Source organism: Coturnix japonica, chromosome 5 (assembly GCF_001577835.2).
Source record: "Coturnix japonica isolate 7356 chromosome 5, Coturnix japonica 2.1, whole genome shotgun sequence".
NCBI lineage: Eukaryota > Metazoa > Chordata > Aves > Galliformes > Phasianidae > Coturnix > Coturnix japonica.
Genome location: NC_029520.1, coordinates 9,057,649 through 9,082,619, shown reverse-complemented (window position 1 = coordinate 9,082,619; position 24,971 = coordinate 9,057,649). Strand labels below are relative to the sequence as shown.

General features: G+C 40.8%; 1 protein-coding gene across 7 annotated transcripts in view; it reads right to left on the bottom strand.

The window, feature by feature from the left end:
• TSPAN4 (tetraspanin 4) overlaps positions 1–24,971 on the bottom strand; it is a 379,559-nt gene that overhangs the window by 249,959 nt on the left and 104,629 nt on the right. For 6 of the 7 annotated variants that reach the window (XM_015863758.2, XM_015863754.2, XM_015863759.2 and 3 more), the window contains one exon: positions 3,610–3,691. The exons of the other annotated variant lie outside the window; for it this stretch is intronic. The gene's annotated coding sequence lies outside the window, so the exon portion shown is untranslated. The remainder of the gene's footprint in view (positions 1–3,609; positions 3,692–24,971) is intronic. 7 annotated transcript variants of the gene reach the window in all.

The window sequence follows — 24,971 nt, the reverse complement described above, 5'->3', positions numbered from 1 at the left end:
TGACGTATAAGCAGCTTACCATGGAGACTCTGGGATATTGTCTGTAATAAAATCTAAACCTCCTGAGCACCATTTTGTCCCAGCCATGATCCCAGATTTCTCCTTTACTGCAGATCTGACACTCCAGCCTGAGTTCACATTTTATAGGGGAAAAACACAGAGTTATGAAAGGAGCTCCCGTGTTTCCTGTTTAACATTTCAGTCTTCTCAAGGGTAATAAAACAAAATCTCCCTACAACAACAGATAAGTCAGACAAATAAAATGTCAAGCTACTTTAGAAATAAGCTAGTCAGGATAATAGAATAAATCTCTTGGGTAGCCATTAATTGCATTCCTTTATGCATTTGGCAAAGATGCTGCCAGAGGATGTATGATAACTAATACAAAAAGATGCTCTATTTTTGTATCTCTTCTTTAAAGTGAATTTAGTGCTGACAAAAAGGTACCTGATTAATATCTGGGGAAATGAAAACCTTCCACACATCCTCAGGAGAAGTGCTACTACTGACAGTTCTATTAACCAGCAGCAGCAGAGGCTGCACGGTCAGACAGAGGGAGCCCTGCACCAAGGCTCCAGGGCTGCGATCCTCTCTGCTCCAGTCTGCCAAGTCATCATGGGGGCAAACGTGCTTCAGTTATACAGCTCTTCCTACAGTGCAAGGTTAATCGCACTCCACAAATCACTGAGGTCTATCAGTGCAAAGCCCTTTGCAAAAGCTCTGTATTTTTATTAATAACAAATTCCTGTAACATAAAGGGAATAAATTTCCACACTGTCCATATTAGCAGCTAGGGTATGAGCTCAGCAAAACAGACTACAGCCATATTTGTTCCCCTGAACTGCATTCTGCAAAGCAAAGATGACAGTAAGAGCCTATAAATAGCTACTCAACATCACAAAACAAGAGCATATCTCAGACTAAACTCTTCCTCTTATTTTTTCTGAATGACTTGGCATTGTCGCCCATAATACAGCATGGAAATACTACACTGCTCAGCCCCTATTTTTGATTAAGCAGGTGCTCTGTGAATTTCTGTCTATCCTTAATCATAATTAAACACTGTTATTCCCATTTCCAACGCACGCCTGCTGGCAATTAAATCTATTTGGAAAATAATAACTTTTTTCCTCCAAAGAAAAGATTTGCTATTAAAATAGGCCTGTTTGGTTCAGAAGTTAATTCTGATCCCGTCCTTTGCCTAGATGGATTCTCATTTCCCAGTGACCCTCACACAGCTGGAGAAATTCTGCACCTCTTAGAAGGTAATTGAGACTTTCAGAAAAGACTGCAATAAGGTAATGAAATGTCTTGTGGCAAGCTCTGCTTCTGCCTTCAGACCATATGGATGTGCTAAGCAAAACTCCCATTTATGAACCGTCCACAGGATTTTTGAGGACTGTCTGACAGTCCATTCCATCAAGTGTGGTTCATTCCTTGACTGAGGTGCACACAGATGAGCACAGAGAAGCTCTTGGTTTGCAAATCTTTTCCTTGGGCTCAGATTTCTGATGCTGTTTTCACATTATAGTCTAAAATCAAGATTTCATCTTCATGACTTCTGTTGCCATTTATAGCTGGAAAAGGGCTTCTCAAGTGAGATTTTCACTTCTTATTGATTACAGCTGTCAAAAGAGCCTGCAAGCTTTCTCCATCCTGTCAGTCCCAAGATATTTAACATGGCAAACCAGCCTCCTTGTCAGCAGTGAGCCATGAAGAAAGAAAAGCTGACAAAAACCAAAAGCCAATGGGGAGAACAAAGCATTACTCCTCTCCAAAGTGACTTCATTCCTAACATCAGGCACGTGGGCAAAATGTTTTCTGATGGTCAAAGGATTATTTTAGATCCATCAGATAGTCTACAACCTGACAGCTTGTCATCTGTGCTCCTTCATGCTCCTTGCCTGTGCACAAGTATTGCACAGACACAGGCAGACATTCACCTCACTGGCAGAGAGGGATGGAAAGATGTTGGCATGCCAATTTCCTGCACTTCCATGTAGGCTCTCCTGGTCAGAATGGCATCTTGGCCAAATGCAGACTGCATGATGTCAATAGTTGCATGTTACTTTGGAAGCTCACACTTCTTTCACATGATTCACACTACAAATGCTATACCCACAGTCAATTACATTCACTATCAGCCCAAACAGGTGCCCACAGCACCTTCTGATTCCCTAGAAGACTGCAGTAGGGTTTGTCTATAGCCTGTGAAGACTCAATATAAAAACTTTCTGCAGAGAAACAAATTTTCTTTTCCCATGGTATTACAGAGCAGTGCTGCATACAGTGCTATGGACAAAGCAGTGAACATAGCCTTAAGTTCCTAAAAGCTCTATCCTCCAAATTATACAGTGACCGTAAATGATTTTAGTAACAAAGCACACAAAGAAGCCTCCTACTTTTTTCCAACCCTTGCCTACTGAAAGCTTCGCTTGACTTAAACATGCAATCATTTAAAAACAGCAGAACTGTCAGAGGCAATTCAGAGGCTTGGGTCAGTTCAGCCACTGAAAGCCTGCTTTCTGTTTGCTGCACCCCTCTGACTTAGATCTATAATTCATTTTGGGAAGTGAAAGAAAAGTTTCTCAAGTACTGACGCAGTAATTCAGAAAGCAAATCAATCCCACAGCAGCTCCACAGAATTAACCTGCCTTGTCTAACTGCATAGCCTATAGAAACAAAATAGCCCTCCTGAGGTACTGTGACAACTGCAGCCACATAGTCCTTCACAGACAATACAATGCATGAAGAAACAGTTGATATAATTGTCACAGAGTAACTATATAACAGGGGTCTTAAGATCCTCAATTCTAGTTCAAACTAATACAGAAGTCATAGATAAATAGAAGCAAAGAAACTACCTTTTCTCTCAAAGAACAAAAGAGTGAGAGCTCAAATAGGCTGGTCAGTGAAAATCAAGTGATACGAACACTCCTGATAGGTACCAGTATGAGAATATCTGAGTCAAAAGATAGCCTCGATAACAACATTGCAGGGCTCCAGTTCCATGTCACACCACAGGCCTTGGTCAGCTTCTCAGTGAGCACGAGCTGCACAAGTCCATGGACCCGTGCTGATTTAAATATGTGCCTACAATTCCCAGTTAAAGCACATGCAGTGCTGTAGTGATTGCTTTTGAGTGTCAACATCAAAATCCAGCGTATAGCCATTTCAAGGTCTGATAATCAGTGAGATTATCCTAAAAAGATGCAGCTGTCTTAGTCATTTGTTGCTGGGTGATCAACAACACGTTTACAAGGACAGTGCAATAAGGCTGCAGCACTTTTTCCCCCCATCTGTTTGTCTGTGTTTTTAACACTACGTAATTTAGTGTCCACTGTTCCCCACACCCAAAAGACTCAGCACAATACCTTTGCAGTCCATCCCACCCCAAAGGAAAACAGAAAACACAGTACACACATCGTTCATCTTGTACTGCAGTAAGCAACAGCCCTGCTACCAGCCCAATCCATTACATTATAATATAGGCTACCTGAGTTTTTCCACTCTTTAAGAAATCACGTGCTGAAGGCCTGAAATTGAAATGCAATTAACTGCTCAGAACTTTATTATAGATCAATAAATCAATAGCAGCCATCTACATACCTGATGCAGGAATGTGAGTTCAGAGTGCCCAGCAGGATCCCTGTTGACTGGGTGGCCTCTGTGCAGCTGGCAAAGAAGGGATCTGCAAAACAGGAGTCTGTGTGTCAGAAGCCACACATGTCTCTTTGCAAAGTGCAAGGAAAACAGCTTCCTCCAGCCATGTCTCTTGGGAAGTATGAAAGAGGCCCAGCCCCAAATGGACCCTCAATAGCTGGCTTAAGTCCCTGGATTTAAACCTAGTAGTAAAACAAAATCCCAGCGAGGGCTAAGATTTCATTAGCATGACTAACGTGATGGTGAAACCCTTAGTTTCACTCAGGCAAAGTGTCTACAACTGTTGACAGCAATGGCAGCAGAGCATCATGTTCTCATGCCAGTGGGAGAAAGCTCTTCACTTTCAATGAGGCTTGAGCTTCTTTCAACCACAGGCACTTCTGAACATCCCACACAGAACATCTCCACTCAGAAACATGTTCAAGCACTTAATTAAAGCAGACCTTATTACTTCTCTGCATAATCTGAATCACATTAAACGCTGGATCAGATATAAGCACTTTATGGATCCGAGACTGAAAAAAGACAAGTATGTGAATTTTACACATCCAGAATATGTAATCCACTATTTTTGTGGGGGAAAAGTCTGAAAAACTGAAAGTACAAGAAAGTAACACAGACAAGTTAATCTAATGAAAAAAAGACAGCTTCCTAAAATCAGAACATTTTCATTAGCAGGAGTACACTGTACAGAAGACAGATGACTGCATGTAGCACTGTGAGGTGAGAAGACACCTGACATCAAGACTCCATGCCAAACTAACTGCAGAAAAGCCAGAGACTAGAAATACTTCTTTAAGCGGCCAATGCAAAATGAGCCATCAGCGCAGGTGTAGTTCATAAATACAGTACTCAAACATACATATGATGAATGATTTACCCAGTGTTTCAGTCCCAGTGGTGTAGAAAAACAAAACCTGCATCCCAAATCACTGCAGACATGATACTCTGTAATGAGATTTAGCTTCTTCACTTCGTCATGATAAAACCACATCCTCAGTTGCTATTCATGTACAAACACATGACACTTCCAAACACCAAAAGGAGTCTTCTCCAAACCCTTTAGATATTCAGCAGGTGCAAATGTTAGGTCCCATTCTGATGTGAGAAGTCTGTGAATACCAGCAGGTTATAGCAAGGAGGCAGCCTAGTGCTTTCCCTTACTCCAGGAACCCAGAAAATCTGAGAACAAGAGATCTTGTTCAAATGCTGCTGCTTGCCTCAGGTTTGCGCAGGCTCCTCAGCTCCCATCAACCCAATTGCAGACTGGTTGGAATGCTTTGAAGGGAAAACTTAAGTGAAGAATGTTACAAATGGAATAACAGGAGGTTTGATACCAATGCAATGATGCCAGCTGTTATTTAAGCTGGGATTAAACCACTGTGGGTGATAGGAACCATCAGGATTGGATGATTAAGAGTTCAGACTAATCCTCAAAAGACAAGATGCTAAAAGACCTAATAAATGACTAAAAAGAGTGAGATCAGAGAGTGATTTAACTTCACCAGAAGGCCTACAAGGCCTTTGACACTCGTTTTCCCTGCAGGTTTTCCTTGTCTTCATTTCAAAGACACTGAAAAGGGGTGAACTTCAAACACCTGTTTCAGCTAAAGAGGATGGCACCAGAGGGTGTTTTATTCAACCCAACAGATTCTACAAGAACAAACACAGATGCTCAGCACTCCTATCTTCTACTTCAGGGGTAAGAAAAAAAAAGATCTGTATGTTTTAATTACTGAAAAAATGAGATGGATTAATTAAGTTAGAAAGACAGAAGAAATAGGGCCATTACTTCCTATTTAAGCACATTGTTAGTTATGGATGAGCACTGAGAAGGAAAGAATATCTACTGCATAGTTTACACGATTCAAGTACAGTATTATAATAGCTTTCAAACAAGAAGCCATCCTCTAAAAGGAAAGGACTACGAACCATTGATTGCGCTGATGGGTCTACCCACTTTTGGACACTTCTGTTATTTAAAAGACAGTACTACTGCATCAAGCTCAGAGCTTAGGGTGCCATGCAAGATTCAAACTCTGCGTTCCTTCAACAGCCTCTTCAATCTAAGATGCATCCATTGTAAAGGAGTAGAATATTCACAACTGGAAAATGTATCTGAAGTCTGATTTCCCAGCTGCTCTCAACAGAAGATTTTGTAGGAGCAAGGCACAAACAGGAGAGCACATTGGGAGAATTATACAGCCAAAAAAAGAACATCACTGGGAAAAAACACTGAGTAACATTAAACTTTTAATAACTTTTTCCACAACATATTTACTCAAAGTTCCTGCTTAGTTTCTATTCCAGAGATTTTGTGGCCTGTTTATCACTTGATCTGGCAGAATATATATCTCTCTACAAAACTTCCTTGGCTCATTCTTAGAGACCAACACAACTGTAATTCCTCTGTTGTAAATCCCTTTTGTGTTTTAGTACAGCAATCTACATACAGAGATACAACTGACTGGGCTGATAGCTCAGAATAAATTCTGGACTTCTGCCTGAAGACAAGGAGAAGCTCCGCTGCCCACCTAATGAATCATAACTGTAAGTCCACATAATTAAAATGGCTTCTTCCCCTTTACATCGTTTTAATCATTTGTTTTATGAACTTATTTTTCTACATTTGCCAGAACACCAGACTAATAGGGGGCGTCAGCATCTATTTTGATGAACATTTTTTAAACCATACTTTCAGCATCTAAATAGTAACTGTAAAGTTCTTTAAACTTTTGGGATTTTTAGCCCTTGAATGTTAAATGAAGGATCTCTTTACTATCATCAACTACATTTTGTTACAACTACTTGCTCTGCTAGCCAGCTGCTTATGGCTGTTGACCATTCACTGAGAGCAGCTCATATTACCATAGATAATAAGCTAAAGTCCACACAACTTCAGGCTTACTTGACATCAGTGACTTCTCTAATTTCTGCTATAGAAGTTCTCTTCAACAATGAGTAAGCCTCTGAACTAAAAATTTCATATTCAGCTTTACCAGCAAAAGCAAAACAATTAAGAAAACGAACTCAAAAAAAATGTTTGTGTACTTTTGCTCAGTGTTTAAATTCTACTTGTCCTCCTAAAAGGAAAAAAATGCTGAAAATGTTTCACTAAATGATTTGGAAGTTTTTAACACAAGTTTAAGCTTAAACACAATGATACAAATGAGATTTCCAACATGCCTTTGCCTTTCCCTACGTGCAACTAACAGTGAACTGAATGTCCCCTAGGAGGGGAAGACATTCCTGGCACAGTCTCTTTGCCCTGATCCCAAAGGCTATGCCTAGGCTGAACCTAGAAGTAAGAGCAAGCCTGCCCTAGCTGATAGGGACAGCTAGGCAAAAATGAAACCAACCAGAAACCTGGATTAGGAAGTACCTGACCAGGAGCAACACAAGCCACAGCCTTTGCCTTTGCAACTGGAGCAGCTCCTGGAGAGAAGCATGTATAAGTAGCTTCATCCTGAAGGCAGCTCCCACCCAGGAGTGTGGTTTGAAACAGAGGGATTAGGTAGTATGTCCGCAGCATTAACACACAGAGGCACTTCTAAAACAGCAGCCAGATAGTCATTACCCTCCAGCCTTCCCCAACACGTGAGACTCCCTACCAAGGGAAGAGCTTGTCATAAAACACTGTACTCAAAGAAAAAAGTATTGGCACACTGAAGGCTCTATTTTTCACATGGATTTAAACTGGGTACATCTTCTAGACCGTGAAAGATTTCCTTTCAGTGTTATTAATTGGATTGTTTTCATTTCAAGGGGAGATCTATTGACAAGGTACTTCTACCATCAATAAAGAATCGTCTATTTTGATGTTTCTGTGGAAGAAAAGAGACCACCAAAAAACACATTTTGATTCAAGAATCTGACTGTCCACTGACATTCCTGCTGCTAAGTATTCTTTGGGCATGGTGTGGTCTTCTGCCTGAAAGCAGCAACATATACAACACTGCTACCATAAAACTGCTTAAAGCCTGCGGTATGAAAAGTCAGTTGAATCTGGAATTCCTTCAGGTACAAGATCCTGTAGTTGCCTTTCACTTTCACCATATATCCTTTCCTGGCTATCTGCAGGGATCCTCAGGGATCACATTTCTCTGCTTCTCTCAGAACACCAGAGTAGAAAGAGAAAGGGACTAAGTTTTCTTTCTCTCCCTCAGCAGAAATACATCAACTCCTGATGGTACCGGGATGCTGCAGTCTACTATTTCCTAAGAAAAGACAAGAACAACAACATTTATAGGCTCCCAAATCTAACATGACCATCTACACATTCTCCCTTTTTCTGCACACTGGCTTCACATAGGAATGACTTGTATCAAAACTGTATAGAGGTTGTTCACAGCTAAGATTAAAGCTGAGGCCAGTAGATTCATTACACAAATAATAAACCCCAGCAGCTCAGAGATGTAGCATCACAGAGAATAGGACAGTCTTAAATGATAAGAATCCACCCAGCTCCCACCAAGCAACTTACACAGATGAGGAATTCCAGAGAATAAAAACACATTCCACCTTTTCTTACTTCTTCATCAGATATAATTTAGTAACAGATATGTTTAAACTGTCCAGAAGCCAGAACAGTCCTGAGGAAAACAAAACCTCATATCAGGCTCCTGAAGGTCACAGAAACAAAACTGCAAGGAGGCGAGGATATTACTCCTTTCTGCAGTGACCCAGCAGTCATCAGAAAAATGACAGAGGTCTTTTGCAATACATTTTAAGCTTCAATGAGTGAAAACAGAAAGATTATAAAATGTCAAGACAAATCAATCTTTTGCTTACACGGAGCAAGTGATTTATCTAAGGAACACTTGAGGTTTTATAATCTTAGCTGATGCTTAGAAGACATTAAAATAATAAGACAAGGCAGGTGAATACCACTCCAGCACCTGGCATCAGACCTCAGTGAGCAGAAACAGATAATAGGTGAGAATAAAGAAGGAAAATTGTGGAAAGCACAACTTATGTCATTTATAGCATGATAATACACGGCTAAAAACCTACATTATTTTATCAGAGCCTCCATTTTGTCTGATGATTTGTGGGTAAATAAAAACAAAAAAGTTTTGTTGTTCACATCAAGTTTCATAGCCACAAGTTTGAATTTCAAGAGAAAAGGGGAAGAGAAAAAAGGGGGACAGAAAATGGAAGAAAAGCAAAGAAATCCCTGCCAAGAAGAACCAAGACACCCTGATGACTGAGATTGGAGTAGATAATGACAGGTTCAAGTTGTAGTTTGTGAGGAAAACAAGCCAAGTCTCAAATTTGATTATCCCAGTACCAGAAAGCGCCCTGGGCTTCCTGCAATTGGCAATACCAGGTGAACAGGTTGCAGCTCTCTGTGTGCACAAAAGTCTTGGATGTGTTTGAGTTTAACCAGGGCTCACCAGAGGCTCTACAACATCTCTCTCTCTCCTGGGGGCCCAGCTGCCCATGCTCAAGTCCTGCTCTGGAACAATGTAACCACAGCTTGAGACTGAATTGCTGTGAAACAACAAACTACTCCCACCCAGTTCCAACTCTAATCAACCCTGAACAAGTATAAAGGGCTTTCATTAACAAATTAAGATGAAGCCATGCATATCACAAGATGAAGATGATTTCTTTCACTGGAAATGTTCTGTAGCAGTATTTCCCAAGACCTTCTTCTTTGTCATAAAATAAATCTCCGAAAGTTCTACCCCACAGGTTAGATCACTAATTTACCTTTCCCTATTATCTAGGTAAATTGAAGCCATTATCTAATTAGTACCAACTGTCATTCACCTACATACTCTAATAGGAACGTTTTGGGTTATACACAGGCCAATTACCCACTGAATAGTACAGCACCTCATCACAAAACCATTAAAAGTTCAGCAGACAACTTCCTAGACAGTGAAAAGGTTTTGTTTTCAGAAAGCTGTGGTGTGAATGAAGCAAGGCTGATCAGGTTGCTATGAGATTTGAATTAGCTTTGCCAACATTGAAATAGTTTATTTTATAAATCAGTAAGATAATTCACATCTCTCCCACCAACATTATGACCAGTATTATCACAATTATGGCCTAAGAACTGGGCCCACCACCATGGGGGTTGGCTACCTTCACCCATGCACAAACTTATTCTTATGCATACACAAATAAATGACTTACAAGCTAGAAGGAAGAAAACCTATCTTAACCCAAGCCATGACCACAAGGCACCTCAGATTCATGCCAAAAACTCCATAGCATCATTCTTAATCCAAGTTTCTCATTCAAATTTGAAATGCAGTCCAACTACAGTCCTCAACCAGATTTCTCCTACCCTCCCTGTGTCTGAGGTTTGTATAAGTCAAACGTCTTTTAAAAGTACCCTTTTGAAAAAAAGCTACTTTGCTTGAAGAGATGACTAAGAAAAGTTGAGACCTGATCTTGCTGGTGCTCAGATTGCCAGGAAACAGAATAGCCACTCAAGAATCATGAAGAATTTGTAATAAATAAATAAATAAAACAACCTATTTCCAATGAGGCACTGGCCATGTGGAGATCCCCATAGAAAGGCCAATAAGTTAGTTTTCTCATACCCTGGGAACAATAAAGAATTTATAAATAGATCAAAAAGGAAACAAATTTCACTTGTGTACAACTGTAACAAATCCTCACACAATGATGGTTCTCTCATTCCACCCCCCCCCCCCCCCCCCCCCCCCCCCCCCCCCCCAGCAGGGATGAATTACAGCACACAACACCACACAGCTGCAACAGCCCTCCTGGGTGACCTGAAAAATCAATGACAAATGAGTTCAGGCCCCAGCTTTTAGAGGGCTGCATGTCAGCAGAGAGATGCAGCAGGGAAGGACTGCCAAAGCTTAAAACACAACTCATAAAGTTCACTTTGCAAAGCAGCTCCTCACATCTCACTGGTAGCATCTCATTAGTACTTCGTGCTCACCCACTGGGAGCACAGGGTCAGCACGCATTGCACATGTGCTGGTTCCAAAGCTAATGGTGTTTCAAGCCCCAAGAGTTCATGTTCTGATTGAATCACACCATCACTCGAGTCCCTAGACAGAGGAAGCATTAGGTAGTAGGGGGAAAAGAATAGGATCCTGATGAGGTACATCAGATCAGAGCCACCAGTCACTAGCCCACCAGACTTAAATGAACTAATCCACAACCAGAACACCAAACAGCTGCCTTTTCTCCTCTTAACTGCTTAATGCTCCTATTTAATACACAGAGATATACAACAAATAAGTGTTGATCTGCACAGAGCAGCGAGGATAATGAAAAATTAAAATCCCTTTCTTTGGCATTCAGAATATCATCACACCAAGTATGTTTCTGAAAGTGCAGACAAGCTGAACAACACACTCTATAGCAGTGTAATTCTTAAACAGACTACAGATATATGTGACCTCCAGTTAATTGACTGACAAATTATTACAGATCTGGGAAATGAAGGCCAGGGTGAGGAAATATTTTCTCTCATTTCTATCACCTTCACCAGTGCATCTTCTAACAGTCCCACGGTTGCATTTTACAAGCTACTAAAAAAGGAAAGGCAGCCACTTTCAAATTTATGAGGAGCCAAGGGAATCTACTGAGTGCCACCTTTCTCATTTCATTCCTCATGCCACTGGCATAAATTGGGTTCACAGCCTGCTCCCTCACTTAACAGCCCTATGTTTCCTGCATTCATATATCTCCCTCCCTGCTAGTTTTTAATACCATTTACCAAGATTCATTTCTTCTCCACTGCCTTTCTCTCTTCGGGGCTCTGTTTACAGCCCGAAGAGAACTCAGAAGAAAAAAAAAATGCATATCCTAGCTTTCCTGTTTATGGTACCAGGTCCTGAGAATAGGCACCGCGCTTATCCTTCCCTCAGGCTGAAGATGACCAAGTGGAACACTCTCCATTAAAGACTGAAAAAGCTGCTATATAAACTTGGAAGCTTATAGTAACATAAGTGAGTAGCTTGTACCACCAACAGCTCACATGCACATGACAGAAGGTTAGTTAAAACCAGTTCTTCTTTCCCCCTTACAGTAGTGCTGTACATAGGAAGGAGGCCAGAATGACTAGATATTAAGAGATAATGACAGCAAAAGGCTGCAAAAGTGTTCCCTGGTAGGCATTTATTTCTAATTTCCTGAGTTTTCTGTATATACTTTACAGTGTTTAAATGCAGCTGGTGAAGTTTCAGATGCACAGAGGTGCCTAATACAATTCCTATAAATAATGTCTCAAGGCCATTTGATGCCATGAAGAAACAGAAACATTTACCACCAGTGAGCATTTTCCATCTATCATAGATTATCTTTCTATCACGATGCTCTTTCATATGAAACATCTGTTAAACTTCTGTTTACCTATCGACTGTATAATTGTATAACTGTACAATGTGTTATATATATTTAGAGTAGCATGGTTAGGTTGAGGTTGGACTTCATGATCTTTCAGATCTTTTCCAACTTGAGCAATTCTATATCAAATGCAAATGGTTTTGTGTAAAGCCAGTTCTGCACAGGGTTATGCATGACAGCATGATACCATATGAAATGGACTGAAATTACTGAAGTACACCAAAACTCATTTTGATAGAAAGGAGAAAATAAATGTCAAGGGGGAGGGGGGGAAGCTTTTCTACTCAAGCTTTTAGAAAATGACCAGGAATTTACAGGGGTAGGTTCCTAGCATTTCTTACAAGAAGTATATTTTAAATAATGCCATGTTATACATCATTTAAACTGAAGCATCCTAAACCAAGATGAAGAATAAAGCACAGTGATTAAATGATCTGCCCAAGGTCACCTGATTTATTTTTTTTTTCCTGAGAGGCAAGAAGAGAAACTCATTTTTGACACAACTTTATGCCCTGACCAGCAAGACCTCCAATATTCAGTCTTGGATTGATTGAGGTCATATGTATTAATGTGAAATCTATCTTGCTTCCTGAAAAATGTATGCAGATACATCTCATGACTTACCCAAGCATCTATATACCATAAAAAAAAATGAATGTGCATAAATCAGAACTGAGTCAGCTCAGTGCTACAGCTGTGCTCCATCCCTAAGAGAGAACACTATCATCGATGGAATAAACGTCCTATTATATTTATAATGAAGCTAATCAATTTTAGGATTATAAAATAACCTTGTCCAGAATTTTGATGAATCACATGACACACGTTCTAAAGACTCTATTGTTAAAGAAGCCTTTTTTTTTTTAACTGGAATTTCAATAATTAATCATGTTTTAGGGTAGTTTTATTTCTGTGTGGCTTATCTTTTGATGATCTAATTTACATTTATAATGATCTATTCCCCTGTGGATTAATTGCTCCTGTTATTTTCTCTATTAATCAGACATCAACATTTACATTACAGATGACTGTTTGCATTATTTTCACACTACTAAATCTGGCAGTATGGTACTAATGATAAATACTTAGCTCAATTCTAGAGGTGAATTAGTGTCTCAGCCCTTTTAAAACAAAAGCATTATTAGGATCTTGCCACTCTTTTGAAGCAGGCTGATCAGTTTGCAGTACTATCCACATGTTTGTTATAAGAATTCACTTCTGCAAACTGTAAACACACAAATATTTAATTCACCCATTGCTGTCTGACAAGCCCCAAGCAAAGGGCAGACAGTTATGAATCTGAGGCCATTGCTGACATCCTTCCCATGTTTCCACGTCTCTTTAGAATGGTAGAGAACAAACTAGATACCTAAAGTAGGAAGAAGGAAGCAGAAGTGAATGGTACATCACAAGCAAATGTGGTAAAAGCCAAACTTACACAGCATGAGAACAAATGCCCCACAGAATCTGTCCCACATGTCAGAAACCCCCAGTTGTGGGCTCTCATCTCCTCAGGCTCCTTTCTTTGATGCTACAGCTGTTGTTCCCAATTCTGCCACAAAGAAAGCAAAGCAGTCCTGTGCTTGTCATTTTCATTCATACTGGGAAGGCTGGTGTCGCCTTCACATGACTCAAGCTAGATGGGGATATTGGTACCTCCTCTGCACAGTTCCACACAAGAATAAAGTTTTCTCCCAACCCCATTAGAGAAAAAAAACATGCTATATTAGTCTACATGACAACCTTCTTAATGCTTCATGTGTGATTAAATCTATATTAAAACACTTTACTGATAGAGATGCAACCAATGGCACAGGTACTAAAGTACACAGGTGCATTTGAGTGACATGCAGCAGAGCACAGGAAGAGCTGAGCCCCAGACAGAAGGGGAATCTTCCCTGTGGGCTCTCATCCACCTATGGCAGTACTCTTTGCCCCACACATTTCTACTGGCACATCTAATTTACAAAGGCAGAAATAACAATAATAATAAATAAATAAACTTAAAACAACATGTTGCAACAAAACAGATTTCAGGGAAGAATTATAGCTAGTTATTGCATGGATTTCAACCCAGAGTTTTCTTCTGCTTAGACAACCTAATAGGAGCACAAATATATTTGAAAGCTGAGATATAGCCAAAGAATCCTAGAGAAGAAGAATATATCCATTAGAAAACAACGTAAAAGCAAATAGTAAAATGAGCCTTGAAAAATATTGCTCCAATTCCCCAATTCTCCTCCTTGTTTTTCTGGACTGAGAACTGTGAGCAAGCAGAAAGCAGCACATAACTGCAATTTTACTTTATTTTTTTACCACATTAATGTAATAAAAATCAAGAAGACCAGGAGATGAGACTTAACAATAGGTGTGAGTGATGGCTATGGACCCAAACCCACAGTGCATATGGGCTGGCATACCCACTGATGCCCAGCAACAACAAGGATGCTGTAGCTGCAGACCTAATTGATCTTTCCCCTTCTCCAGGCACATGGATATAATCAGCAACTACTTTATGCCTGCGCATGCAGGGCTGAGTCAGCTGTAAGGTCCAAGAACATGTGGCTCTAGTAAGGTACCTGGATCAGCATTCAGCACAGCAAAACTGACAGTCTCTCTTGCAAGGAAAGAAACATTCTATGGGCTCTAAGTGATAGAGCTGTTTCTAGCATCTGTCTGGTCCCTTACTCTGCTTCCGATTTAGAGCCAAATTACAATCTTTTCTATTCCCAAACAGCGTTATTTAATTTTATTGACATAAGGAGAACTGCTTCTGGTGTAAAGTACTTTTTAGGTGAATAAATGTCTCAGGGTGGTCCTCAGTGAGAACACCTTCAAGTCAGCCAGCTCAGCATAAAGTATTTGATGCAGGATATGAAGTATTAAACTACTGGCCGACAGACTTGCTACTCAGCAATAATCCATTCACAGAATGCCCTCATTTTCCAATCCATGAATATGATCCCTGTCTTGGCTTCGTGATGTGGTTAGTAAAGCTCAGCAACTCTAATTAACTCTGGGTAGACATAATACTATTGCATCTCCTGGCAGACGTGCAGGAGAAGGTTGCTCATTCCACAACATAAAGCTTTTCATACGCATCCCATTCCTTATAGTCTACTGCTGGATTCCAATTTTCTATCAGTTCTTTTCCATACTCCCATAGTGTTTAAATTATACATGCGTTGTTTTGGGCTGCTTTTTTTTTTTTTTTTAATGAGCTTACCTACCATGAACGGAAGAAGCAGAAACTATTTGACATACATTTATATATGCATATATACAAATAAATATACACACATATCTATCTATATAGATATATATATACGTACGTATTTTTACTGCTACTGATTCTCTGCCACAGGAGATCAGGGAGAAACTAATGCAACTTAGATGAGAATAAACATGAAATGGAAGACTGGACTTGTGCACAGTTGCAAAACTTGTGCTGTTGAGCTGCCATAATGACATACTACATCCCATTACTCTGCAATTACACACTGACAGGGACTGTCAATCTAATACTACATCCCACTCAGCAGAACTAAGCATACCATTTCTGTCCCCAGTGTGCTATGACTAAAACACTTTGAAATAAAGTTAAACGTGGTACTTAATGGAGCAAGGAAGATTCTGAAATCTGAATTAGGAAGGAGCGAGATTAGAGCATTTATAGTCTCATCATATATGTGACAATAAAGAATGAGAAAACAAAACAACTCTGTAGGAATACATACAGGTGTAGAAATCATCTGCTAACATCCATACTAAACTTGGTAGCTTGTTCTCACGAATCCTCTGCTACAACCAGCTTTAGTTATCTACGCGTGCTCACTACATCTCAGGGAGCCCATCCTCCTCAGTACAGAGCAGCTGAAATTCCCCCTTGGTACTTATCACATCTGTCCAATGGATAGAAACCTGTCTGAGAAACCTTGTCTCTTCTCTTTGTACCCCAGAAAGATGTTCCTCATAGGCTGTAATGCCACTGAAGTTACTGCTCTGTGGTTGCTGCTGTCTCTCTCCTGGTAGAAGTATTTCTGCCAAATGCTGCTGGGTCATTTTTGGTAAAATCCATCAAAACAAATCAGAGCAAAAGCTGCAAATTGTTTACACTTAACTGATAGGCTTGGCTTCCCACAGACTGCGCTACTGTCAGATTCTTGTGGGTTCATCAGCAGTCCTAAGAAATAATGAAGGGTAGTGACATCCTAGTGGCTGCAGCTGGAGCCAGAGGGGGACATCAGGCAAGAGCCGGAGGCCCTATTCCAGGAAAACACTCTTGCTCAGGGGGAAGAGAAGGAGGTGCCCAAGAGCAAATTGTATCAGCTGAGCACACAAACTCTGTCTTAAATGACACCACAAGGCTGCAAGCTCTCCTGAACAGTAGGGTTGCCTCAGGGCTGAACTCAGGCACAAAACCAGTTCTCTGTGAAGCCAATGGAAACAGGCATCACCTGGGCATGACCTACCCACCCAAAAGCATGCATCCAAAACAGCTGGGCTAGAGCACTTCCTCAACTAGATGCTTAACAGATAGGGACAGACAGGATGAATTCCACTTCAAAAAACTTAAGTTTCCTTTCCAAATTTGTTTTGCAATGTATTATTTCAATTTCAGTTAATTTCAACAACACATATAGCTGTTTCTGCCTATATTTCAAAAGCATTAAAGAGCCACAGGCACACAAATGACCACAACATTTTTTATAATGCATCATTTCTGCAGCATTACAAAGGACAACAACCACTCCACAAGAGTATGGGTACACCCAATGATATTAAATCTGGTTTCCTGCCCTTTCTGCTCCCACACTAAGTACAGTCAAGTAGACATTGCATCCTTTGATAGGATCCTTTCACTTTGTTGACAGCATGAACTTTGGTTTGGACAACACTAGCCCCAGGAAATGAGTTTGCTGAATACCCCTGGCTATTAAAAAGAGAGAAAGAACATAGCTGTTTAATCAGCTCCAACCTTTGATAGCTCTTTTCTTATTCCTGGTGTTCATAGAAAGAATACAAATACAATACATTGCAGGTATTTTTGCAAGCTCTGAACATTTGGCAAGCAAATTTACATACACATGGGACACTTCTAATGGTCTACTGGCTTAAAGTGGTCAGAGTTCAGCAATCCATTAAAAACCCTAACAATTAAAGAACAACATGATATAATGCACCACTGATTCAAGCCTGAGGTATTCAAATTCAGCATCTATTCAGAACTCTGAGTCAGAGAGTCACTGTTAGGGAGATCACAACTAGACATTAGGAGAGCTGGACAGCTTGCACAAGGTGCAGAAGTATTTGCCCTACAGCTTCTCCACCTTACACCAGAGCTAGCCAAGACTTGATAGTTCCTCCAAACTCACTTGTAAGCTCCCATGTTCAGCTGCAGAGTGAGCTTCTATTCCACTCCCTGTGCCACATTCTAACTGTGCTCCCAGCTCTACTCATCTTGCAGCAGAGCCAACAGGCTCACCACAGCAATATCTGTTCCCCAGGCACACAGTATTGAAGCCCTCTCCATTCTTGACCTCTTTTGAAGTTGTTCTACAGTAAAATATGAACATCTCCATTTGTTTTGTTTTTGTTAGAATACAAAAGTAAAGATGTTAGAACAAGAGGCCTTGATATTCCTTCTGGACTACACTGTTAACTCTGGAAGTCTGCTGAAAGGAAACTAAAGGTATGTCACTGCATGCGAAAGACAATGTATACAACAACATCCAAAGGAAAAAAGCCGAGGTGCATCACACCTGCTGGCACCTTATGGAACATGTTCTCCTGTGCACAAACCTTATTATCAGAAGTTTTAAATTGTCCGATTTATCAGGAATGACTACCTGATATAGGCAGATGTTTCCTGGCAATAGAAGCTATTATCATAGCAGAAAGAATACACTGAAATCCGTTTAAGTTAAAGCAGGGCAAAATACAACCTGAAGAAAAGATGAATAATTTAATACAAAAGAGCAATTAACCACTGCCACAAACTAATGAAGTGCATGGTACTTTCTTTGTCACTTCAACTCCTTAATCAAAATTAAGGGACGAACACACGAACTGCTGAACAATGGACTTCAGCTCAAGTTAAGCTGAAGAAGCTTAGGTCATCATAACAGTTCCCTCTTGGACACCTATTAAGCTTGCTTTTATCTATTATGTGATAACTACAGTCTACTTCATTTAAGACAAGCAAATCCCTACCAGAATAAATCAGTGTACTATTATGAAGACAGACAGAAAACGAGGAACAGCCTACAACAGCTTCAATTTATATTCTACAAACAATATCAAAGGTCACCCAACTCCTACCACATTGTCACACTGTAGCCATTATTAACAATTCAGTCAGCTAAATTAGCAATTTTTAGAACTAGTAAACCGAGCTAATTGAGTGTATATTTGTAAAAGCAATATAAATCACCAGGAGAATGAAAGAAATCAATGCTCTATTTGGATGTGGATTACATTCATGGTTACTTACTCCCAGCAACAGGGTCACAGACTGAAGGCTTGATAAGAAGTACAGAGACCGTGATTGATATAATCAAGTAACTGCATTGCTAACTCTCTCAAATCAATCATGAAAACTGTATCTATATAATACTGCAAGAGTCCTTGATGTACATCAAGGGGAATACATATACACACACAGTATACACACATGTATATGCATACAGCAAAAAAGTATGCAAATGCAGGACAGGAAAAACTCAAGATCATAAAGCAGGTGATTTGCTTATTTTACAGATGAAAGAATAACAAAGTAACTCAGCACAAAGGGACATCTATGAAGGTGAAAGCATTTTTATGTGCACTCACAAATACCTTTCTGACCTTCCCCCCTTTGCAAATACAAGATAAAGTCAACTGAGAAATTAAATTCAAGATAAACTTGTTTGATCTTTCAAGAATTTAATTACTTCTGTGAAGAATCTGATGTTGGAGCTCAACACCCATCTCCAGGCAGCTTATGACAGTCTCTACCTTCCCTTCATAACCACTGATGGCATCTTAGTGGAATATCTAGCTGTGAGAAAGCTGTAATCAGGAAGACTGCACTGAAGCTGATTCCCCACCTCCAAATAAGAAGTGCAAAATACTGAGTCTTATGCTTGCATCCAGCATAAGACCTTCACAAGTACTACATCAGTTGCAAGTTCAGGGGAGAATACCATAAAGAAAAAGCCTGAAAGTGTTGTACAGTGATGAGTTTAGGTGTCCAAACCAGCCTAGCTAAGTGAACCTAACACATCTCACCCAAAGTGAAACTTTTCTTGCACAGCTAGTATGTTTCCTCCAATCAACATTGCTGAGACTTTGCAAACCGCAAAAAGTTCAGTGCAGATATAGACAGTAAATTTTCCTCACTTCTTCTACAGAGGGACTAAAATCCCTAACACCAGCTGAGAGCCTCTGGGCAGGCCCTGATTTTGGTCAGCATTGATGCAAATGTGAAAGGAGAGATGCATTCATCTGAAATTTGCTGCACTAAGCCTCCCACCTCACCATTTTATATATACATATATATATATAAAATCCGTGACATACTTCCATACCAGGAAGCCCAAGTCTCCAGATCTGAGCACACGTACTCAACGGGGATTGTTTTCTGTCTCTTAAATTGTTTTACCTGACACCTTAGAAAAACTAGAAATACTTACATATTTTCAAGTGACTGAAAATTTCCAGTAGCAATGACAAAAATTGAACCCAAATTTTCTGAAAATGCTCTTCACACAAACAGTTTTCAGTTTTTTATGTTTAAGAATAATAAAAACAACTTGATGTCTTTTTTGCTTTCGCTTTACGGTTCTAACAGAAAAGCTGAAGACAAGCACAGGGAGGATGGCATTTCCACATCACACATAAAACTGATGAATCTGCAGGCAAAGTATATGACAGAACACCTTAAAATTCAAAGAGATGCTCCACTGGGATTGCAGTTAATAGCAGAGTGCGCTATTCAGATGGCACAGTTCGAGCCAAGACTTCACAGAGAAGGAACACCATTTCTAATAAAGTCAGCATCCACAGTTTCAGCCACAGCCCTGCACTTGCAGTCTGTTTAATTTTCATATTGTTTCTCTTTTCCCATTCTCACCTGTTACATCCACTTATTGCTTTCCATCTTGTCCTTAATGATTTTATCAGCAGTCACAGTTGCTACAGCAGCCCACACCTCGAATGTGCTAGATGGAAATTCACAGACTGGGTACATCAGTGAGAAAAAGGATCCTCTGAGTTTACATACAATCATAAGTGGCTGTACTTTGACTAGCTGGATCTCATGCAACAATCACAAGGCTTAGGCTCCTGATTCCTATTTCCTGTTCTCATACTACCTCCACCTCACACAGGTTACATCACCAAATACTCTCAGCACAGACCAGTTGCCTTCTCTGTGTTTTCTGAGAGAAAATTTGATAATCTTAGATAAAACCTACATTAAAAAGATACCCAGAAGACATTTGAAGAGATTGCAAAACTGCTGAACTGTTTTCATTAGCCCCTTTTCAAGCTTTTAAAATTCAAGCCAGTTTGTCATTGTCAATAATCAGAACATAGTAAGAATAAAGCATTGACTGCCAAAACAGGATATAAAACAAACAAAAATAAATCAAAACCACATTTTTCAATTCAGGAGAACAGCCTGCCAGAGGACTACAGCTGCTCAGTTGGCTCAGACCAGATAACTGCAGCACACAGGCCCTGGGACACACAATATTGTCAAGCCAACACAGAACACTGTGGCGAACCAAGGAGCAGTCAACACAAAGAAAAAGAAACTGCAGCAGCAGCAGCAACCTCAAAACAAATATCAAGAGGTATACAAAAGTCAAGATGCATTGTTAAAAACTGCCTGGAAATAATTAACTCACAGAATCATTATTTTATTCTAAGCACCCTTAATTAAGTTCTCATTTGAAAACATATTCCCAAGCTTCACCTGGTCCTTCTTCCCAGGGGATGATGGCTCCCAGCATAGCTGTAACAACTGGAGATAGGCGCTCTTCATAGAAAGACAACAATGAGCACAGACCATAGGCTGCCCAGAAAGGACATTCTCCACAGAAACCCCACTTCTCTCTAAAAAGTAAGGCTCCAGCTGCTCCCAGCAATTCTAAGCCACCGCTGGATTCCAAAACAGCAGCACCTGAGCAGTTCTATACCACCTGTATATGTGACCAAAAAGACCGGGTCAGGAAAAGCCCAAGGCACCGGCTGAGCAAAGCACGTCAGAGCACATCATGCACAAGCCCATAAGAGAATAGAACAGCCTCCTGCACAGCAATTAGTGCAGGACTTGGGTTCCTGTGCTTTCAGAACCCTATCTGTCTAGGGGAAGTCACTCAGTCCCCTCCTGCCTTAGTCCGCCAGCCATAAAATGGAGACATCGACCTCCTCTCCAACAGTACACTGCTGTGACAACATACTGACACTGTAGATGAAGCAGCCCTGTAAGTACTTGGAAGAGACAGATTCAGCAAACCCTTGGGGAAGAAAGTACGTCTTTTTAAATGCCTAAAAAGATTAAAGAGCGCCAAGACTGACTAAGCCAAGGGGAACCAGGCTCTTAAATCATTTAAGCCCCTCTGAAAACCACCGCTTGATTCAAAAGGTTTAAGCACCATTTGTCTAGCACTTTAAAGAAGAAACGGCACCAAAGAGCAAAGGACCTGCTACAATTTAGTACTGCTTAGACACCCGCTCTTTCCAAGCAGCAGTGATAACAATTCAGTGAATGAGCCAATGCCTCCAGTGTGCAAGATGAGGAGGACACAACCAAGAGGTGTTTTAAAAATCCTATTCATTCTTCTTCTACTCAGCATAACACTGGGAATTTACTGTCAAATAAAATATATAAATAAAAAATAAAAAAGCCCTGAGCTGCTGCTCAGTCACTAATCACAACCAGAGATCAGAATTTAAACATGAAATAAAAGCTATAACACTGCATGAATTTGGCAGATCGGGCCTATAATTCTTCAAAGTTCAATTAACTAATGGTTTTAAATAGGCATTAGCATCATAAATAATCTGTAGCGCTGTACGCAGAATACTGCTATTAATTTTCTTGCCTTGGTGCAAGCCTAGGGGGGGGGGAAAAAAAAAAAGAGTAATAAGCATTAAATTTATTTTACAGTCAGTATGTGTCAACCACAACAACAAGGAAGTGGCTTTCTGCAGCAGATCCTATTGATGACCCCAGAAAAAGAATCGCGTCATCTCTCCTCTACTTAGCAAAGCAAAGGGCTTAGGCTCCAACCTGCCCTCAAACTGTGAAGCAGCACAAGTTGGGGCAATTAGGCCAGAGCAACCCTAAAGTCCTGCTCTTTAGAACATGTTTTGGGTTCCCTCAGGTTCACAGAAGACAGAGTCATTCCAGCTCTTGTAGTTTGTGGATATTCAGATGATGTTGGTTTTTTTCCCCTCCATCAAAGAAATATCTCCAAAACATCCCTTTTAGCTTAAACCACAGAGGTTCTGCACACAGCACTGGAATTCGAGCTCTGGTGACAGCCATGTAGACAATCATTCCCTGAGCAATGAGAAGTGTAAACACTACAGCTGCTCCTTGGAGAAGCTTGCTAGATTATTAAACACAGGCATGGAGAACATGAGCATTGATGTAGCTTTCCAGAGAGAGATCTAGAGATCTAGCTGGAACAAAGCTAGATTATATTACAAAGACCTGGGTGACATACCAAGAGCTACTCTTCCCTCTAGCAGCTCAAATTCAAGATGAAGAAGGGGATGGTAAAAGGACGGCACTATTATATATATATAATATATAAATATATAATAAATATTTATTCCTTCCACTGTTCCCATTTGACCTTTGGTAGATACCACCAGACATCTCTCCCATCTGTACTTGTTTCAGTGTGCCTTTTCTGTCTCCAGGACAGCCAGGCAGGGACAAAACCAGAAGTCAAAACATCTGTCAGCATCTGATACCTACAGCAAAGAGTGGCTTTTTGCTTGAGAGACCAGAGCAGCACAAAAGCATTGGCAGTAGGCCTAGATCTGCCAGGCTCTGTAGCTGGCTGAATGAGACAGATCTGACAAGGATATACACTACCAGTACACTGGCTGCAAGTGCACAAGCAGGCTTAAGGACAAAACCGCACAGAGAAATAGTGGGGATAACTCTGAATGGGAAAGATGAATCAGCGACAAGATGACAGAGAGCAGGATGGCTGGAGCTATGCAGTGCAAGAGTGGCAGCATAGCTGGGATTTAAAATTAGCCTTGTGCTCATCTCACAGCCTCAACCTTATTTTCAGTTCTCACAGCCTGAATGTGCTCAGCCAAAGACAACCCTTGCTATGGGCACGTGAGCCAGACAGCAGCACTGTCCCCACAACCTTCGCACCTGACTATCACTCTGTTGCTGTCATTCACCTCAAAGGGTCCTGCATACATCAGCCCCTGCTAGAGGAGACATACAGGAGCAGAATCATCAGAGATAAAGCTGGAAAAGGGTTGGTCACATATCTGCCTTACACTCCTATCTCCAGGGCACTCAATCAGCTCCAACCAACTGGAAAACCCTCACATGCCCTTCTCCCTTCCTCTGCCAGCAATGATGACAGAACAACCTTGCTTGAGTGGCACAAGCAGCCATATGGGCCACAGACTGTTTACCTGAGCCCACATCAGCTCTCATACATAGAACACACTACTAACAAAGTATAAAAAGACTGTGTTGTTTTTTTTTTTCTAATTACCCAGCATATGCACGGAGTAACACATTGAGACGGCAATTTTCAGGCAGCAATGCATCCTCTTCCCTCCCCTCCTCTCTCCTCAAGCCCTGTTTCTGTTGTATTTTCACATGTCTGTCACTGCAAACAAAAGATATATGCCAAGCTAATGAAATGCCTGGGTTGTGCCATGTGGGTGTATAAATGAGCCACCACAGCCCTCGTGTGCTCAGAGTAACTGTAGGAAACACATTTCCAGACCTGTCAAGACTCATCACTTTTAGAAGGAATAAAAGATAACGGACTTATCATTCCCCTTCAAGCAAGAAAAAAAAAAAGAAAGAAAATGTACCAATAACTAAAAGGTATGGAGAAGTTCCTGACAGGTGCCCTCCTTCCTTCCTATCATTATTAGTATGATAGATATGTCAGGAGACTCAAGCTCTTGTATAGTCAGATGCTATACAAACAAAGGACACCATACAGTCACCTCCTGGCAGTAAGATAGGAACAAAAGAGAAAAGAAACATCCAGGGGGGTGAAGTGCACGAGGTGGCATGACTGATCAGCAGCAGAGCCAGAACTTCTAGCCACAACCACGAGAAATCCTTATTTCCTATATACGTGCCTTGATGTTGTAGCTGTGAAACACTCTGCTTGTGCCACGTCTCCATTAGCTGTCTGATCTCTTCCCCACAAAGGCTGCCAAGCTCCTGAGGACACTGCAGGACCGAGAACATTGAAGACCAGACAGCAGCAATGGATAGGGATGCACTCTGTCACTGTGCAGTCCGGGTTATGTTCTTCAATTCTTCCATAGAAAAAATAAATAGCATGGCAGACTCAGCTTTCATTTACAAAAGAAACATGCACACCCCTCCTCAGTGCTTACTGAAAGCTTTCACCAGTCATTTAACTGGCCACCAGACAATCTGAGGGAAGCATACTTCCACAAACAATGTTAAAAGATGCTGAGCATTTCTAGTCCCCACAGAAAGCTCTGCAGTTCTCAAGTGCATCTTCCATTGTTTCGAGGGGTAATAAAGATCCTACTGTCCCCTGTAGGTCCAACACTGCTGCCCCACACCTACTGCATGCAGCCAAAGCACACATCAAGGCTAAGGAACAGGCCAACACTGTACCAGCAATGCTTCAAAGTGGACAGAAGTAATTTTTGACTTTCAGCTCCGAGAGTTCCAATCAGCATCAGCTCTAGCACAAGGTGGTGGTCTACAGGCCGGTGAGCAT